Source organism: Solanum dulcamara, chromosome 4 (genome assembly GCF_947179165.1).
Source record: "Solanum dulcamara chromosome 4, daSolDulc1.2, whole genome shotgun sequence".
In the NCBI taxonomy this organism is placed as follows: domain Eukaryota; kingdom Viridiplantae; phylum Streptophyta; class Magnoliopsida; order Solanales; family Solanaceae; genus Solanum; species Solanum dulcamara.
In genome coordinates this window covers 28472626-28478289 of record NC_077240.1, presented here as the reverse complement: position 1 = coordinate 28478289, position 5664 = coordinate 28472626, and positions in this window count along the sequence as shown.

Below are 5664 nucleotides of genomic sequence, written 5' to 3'. Positions count from 1 at the left end.
TATTTATGCTTGGGTGTCATTTCTGTTCTTTTTTCTTATTTTTTTTTCTAAATGTTTTCTTATTACCTTTGTTTTTCTGCTAATTTACACTTATTTCTCATTTTCCCTGCGGCTACAACCCAATCCTTTTATTCTTTCTCTCATTACACTCTTCTTTTTATGCCCCAACTTTTTTCGCTTTTCTCTATACTAGCCACCCTCAACTTAGAATTTTAGCTTGAGTTAAGGTCCACATTGTCCTAGAAGGGACCAGGGACAAAATAAAGGTATACCATCAGATGGGAAAGGTGAATTGTGTTGTTTCAAAGAAAATGGTCTTTTTTCAGGTTCAAACTTTTGGTCCAAAGGGTACAATTTTATTTGATTGGTTATTTTTAGACTAATTGACGTATTTTCAACAACGACCTATGATCTTGTCCTAATCAAGTTATTCAATCATTTTGGTGAGACTAACCAGGTAAGTTCTAACTTATGTATGCATCGTTCGAACTAGGGAATTCAGCACACACACACATGGCTTAGTTCACACACACATAGCCCATATCTTACACTATTCATCACCAATCAACACAGTCATATTTTATCTAACATTTGATCGACAAGTCAATAGGTAAAATGTCCTATAAAGATCCTAACAAGTCAATTTTAACCGTTCAGGTTCATTCACATAATATTTTTCAAAATTTTCAATTGGGGTCCATTATTATTCAATTTAAAGTATCAAACTCCACAGGCTACTGCATACTTCTATAGACTCTTGTATTTACAACAAAAACAATCTAAACATGCAAGTTCTACTAGATACTACGCTTGCGACAAAGAAACATGGTAACAAAACTCCCAAGCGGTCAGGATACCCAACTACCCATTAAAAAGTTGTACATTATCCCCATTGCAAGTCAACATTAAAAAGTAAGATAAGGGCGGTGATCATACCTGTGACACCTTAGGCATCAGTTGGTGGGCCTGAAGTTGCCTAGCACGATGCAGGTCACTTGACTACTCATACTTTAGCAAGTTTCCACTAGGTTGCCTCTTTTGAAGTGCCTGATTTAACATTGCAGCACAACATTATTAATTTTTACTATTTTTCCATCCTTGGGTTCTGAATGGTTTCGCTGGGCAGTGTTCCGTTCTTTTTTGATTTAATAGGACAGACAATTGTCCCATTTAATGCTTCAACTATTTGATAGAAGTAAAGTGTGAATCCACTAACTGACTCTTGTTGGACATATCATCTTTCAAATATTTCACACCAGCATCAGTTGATTCTACCTTTTGTAGAACCTTAGCCAGGATATCTTACATCCTCGAATTTCTAGAACCATTCCCATGTCACAACCCAAAAATCAAGGTCATGATGATACACATCCCAAAATCCAACCTGATGTGTAAGCCTAAAGGTAAAACTCATACAAGACTCCCAAAGGGAAAGTCATGCCACGATTTAAATGGAAAAAAATGAAGAAATTATCCTAAAACCTGTTGTCATAAGTATAAAGAGCATCTAATACAAGGTTCGAGTCTAAAGATACAACATAAGTCTCTGAATGATATAAAAGACTGAGAAATAAAGATAGACTAGTGACGATCTGAATTTTGGGACCTCACTACTAATCTGAGAATACACAATCCGCTAGAATATTAGTTGCCATGTGAGGTACTTTGACTAGTATCTGCATCAAAAAGAGATACAGAAGTAGGGGTGAGTACAATTCACAAGTACTCAGTAGGTTTTAGCCGACTGAGTATAAGAAATTAATCAAACTATGAAATAAACTAAGAAATGTTTCCATCTTCATACAAAAAAGTCCCACTTTGGCATCGGTGCCGCCATTTTATATATATAATGGCGCGAGTAAAGTAAACCCATAATAATAGCTCATAATCATAATTAGCCAGATAATTCAAGCAGCACAGATATTAATGCAATGCAATACAATATGATGATGCAATGATGTGATGGTACGATGGAATCAAGACTGTCGTACAGCCTATCCTATACACCTGCTGAGCTGTGCTACCAAATAGGAACCATAGGGGTCTCACAAACCATATACCTTAATCAAAATATCTCATAATCCTTGCCACCTCCTCGTGGCCAAGAGATCACAATGCATCCATTACCCTACCGTAAAACTGCCTTGGTCAGAGACTCAAGATACAAAGGTTTAAAAGTGTTTCATTTTCTTTCTCAAAAAGAATTTCCATATTTCTCAACTTTCCATGTTTCATGATATGATTAATGAGGATGAATGCATCAAAACACATATGGAATGGAAGTAATATTCAACTCACATGTGGTACAAGGTTCAAAGTTCTCAAAAGTTAACCTACACATGATATTCACCCTCAATAAATAGTAATGGGAAGAAAATACTTCAATTTAAATATTCACCTCTTTCTCAACAATATTTCAATACTCAAACATGCTCAAAACCCCCAACTCAACCCCTTAGGCAGGCATCACAAGTCAAATAATTTACTCAAGCCTCTCTCTTAGGCAAATCACGAATCTCATGCTTTCAAAGCAAATAAAATAACAAATAAGGACCTCACACGGGCTATGTAATACAAATAAACCCCCCCACGAAAATACATTAATAAATAAGCCCCCTCACGGACATTACAATATATATAAAATTCTCAACTCATACTACAACCCATCCCAAAGTCTATAACATATGAATGACTAATTAACCCATCTCAGTCTCAAAGAAGGATAGCCAAACCTACCTCAATTGCCGAAACCGCACTCGAACATCTCTACCAAATAAGCAACTCTCAAATTCAACTCCCGAAATGACAATCCACTATCAACATGAATCATACACATCACAAGGAGTCCAATGACACCTATATTGATAGGTTGTTGGAATCGGGATAAAATGGTCCAAATATTAATTATTTTCGAAAAGGGTCAAATCTAAAAATTTATTGGACAATCACATTCTACTTGTAATAAGAAACTCATGGTTAAAAAACACATAAAAATAGAGCTCAAAATGAGTTAGAAATCATCATTTTCCTCAAATTCAGATTAGGAAAGAAACAAAGATTTTTGGGGTTTGAAACTAAACTTTAGGAGTTAAAATCATCAAATACTTAATGAAAAAGGAAGGTTTTAGGTCAAAAATCACTTATCCAATACTTTGCCTCGAAAATATCTTTTCAAATCGCCTCAAGAAGTTCAAGAACTCAAACAAATGGTGAAAAATATTAAAATGGGAAGAAAGGGGCATTTTCTGCCTAAAAAGTTACTGTTCATGTGTGTTACTGTTCACGCGTGTTGATCGCGCATTGACCGCGGTCAACTTATATCACCACCCTTCAAAATATGTTTTTGACCCTCAAAACTCATTCGAAACTCTATAAATATGAACCAATAGTACAAATTGATCAAATAACACTCGGGGGCACTAAAGATAAGGTAAAATAATAATTTTGCACAAAATTTTGAAAATGACCCTCAAGGTCATTACAATATCCACCACTAAAAAGGATATTCGTTCTCGAACATAAGATAAAATAAAGTACCTGGAATCTCAAAAAGATGAGGGTACCGAGCCTGCATATCTGACTCTAACTCTCAAGTCGCCTCCTCAGTAGGCTGATGCTGCCACTGCACCTTGACCAAAGGAACCTCCTTGGTCCTGTGTCTACGAAGCCGCCTATCTAGAATAATTGTCAGCTCCTCCTCATAAGTCAAATTCGAACTCAACTCTACCGCATCATAAGAAATCACATAGGACTCATCCGGTATGTACTTGCAAATCATGGAAATATGAAACACCAGATGGACAGCTGACAATTTAGGGGGTAAGGCCAACTCATATGCCACTCCACCTACTCTCCTCAGGATTTTAAATAGGCCAACAAACCTCGGGCTAAGCTTTTCCTTCTTCCCGAACCTCATCACACCCTTCATGGGCGATATTTTAAGCCACACACAATCACCCACCATGAACTCTAAGGGATGAACCCTCCTGTCAACATAACTCTTCTAACGACTATGAACTGTCAATAGTCGACCCTGAATCAAACATACCCACTCCACAGCATCCCTAAGTAAGTCAGTATCCAATGCATCAACTGCAACAAAATTAAACCATCCAATGGGTGATCGGCACGTACGACCATACAATGCCTCAAATGGTGCCATCTGAATGCTGGAGTGATAAATGTTATTATAAGCAAACTCTGCTAAAGGCAAGTGTTGGTCCCATCGGGCACCAAAATCAATCACACAGGCCCTAAGCAAATCCTCGAACACCTGAATAGTCCGCTCGGACTAACCATCAGTTTGGGGATGAAATGCTGAACTTATCTCTAGCCGCGCACCCCAAACCACATTGTAATGCCTCATAAAAGTGAAAAGTGAAAACTGAACCCCGATCCGACATAATAGAGATAGACACCCCATGCAACCTAATAATCTCATGAAGATAGATCCTATCTAACTGATCCGCATTATAGCTAGTCTTCACTGGAAGAAAATGGGTTGATTTGGTCAATCGATCCACAATCATCCAGAAAGAGTCATAGTTACCCAATGCCATAGGTAATCGAAACACAAATTTCATAGTGATATACTCCCATTTCCACTCGGGAACGGGCATCCTTTGCATAGGACCACCCGGTTTTTGATGCTTATACTTCACTTGTTGGCAATTTAGACACTTAGCCACAAAATCAATAATGTCTCTCGTCATGCCTCACCACCAATAGTGTTGTTTTAAGTCATGAAATATCTTTGCCACTCCCAGGTGAATTGAATACTTGGAACAATGAGCCTTGTCCAATATCATACATACCCATTCACTAACCTTGGGCACACAAATACGACCATTAATCCTCAAAACTCCTTCCGGATCAAGAGAGTCTGATTTTGCTTCACCACTCAACACTTTGTCTCGAATGGCCCTTAACTTGTCATCTTAAACTAATGTGTATGAATCTGGTCCATCAAAGTAGACCTAGCCTCTACAAAGGCCAAAATACCAAGATATGTAGAAATATCAAGTCGGACCAACTGTCTAGCCAATGACTGAACCTCTAATGCCAAAGGCCTCTCAACAGCCTTAAAGAAGGTCAAAGTACCCATGCTAGATGCTTTGCAACTCAAGACATCTGCTACCACATTAGCTTTTCCCGGATGATAAAGTATGGTGATATCATAGTCTTTCAATAACTCTAACCACCTACGCTGCCGCATATTCAGATTCAGCTAAGAAAAGATATACTTAAGGCTACGATGGTCAGTATAGACCTCACACTGAACTCCATAGAGATAATACCTCCAGAAATTCAGAACAAACACCACTGCTACAAACTCTAAGTCGTGGGTAGGATAGTTCTTCTCATGTACCTTCAACTATCGAGAAGCATAAGCTATAACTCTACCTTTTTGCATCAATACACCACCCAAGCCGAATCTCAAAGCATCACAAAATATAATAAAGGCCACGCCCTCCTCGGGTAAGGATAGAATAGGTGCTAAAGTCAATAATTCCTTGAGCTTTTGAAAGCTCGCCTCACACTTATCAGTCCACTAAAATATCACAGTCTTTTGAGTTAGCATAGTAAATGGGGCTGTAATAAAAGAGAATCCTTGAAAAAATCGATGATAATAGCCTGCCAACCCAATAAAACTCTAAATCTCGG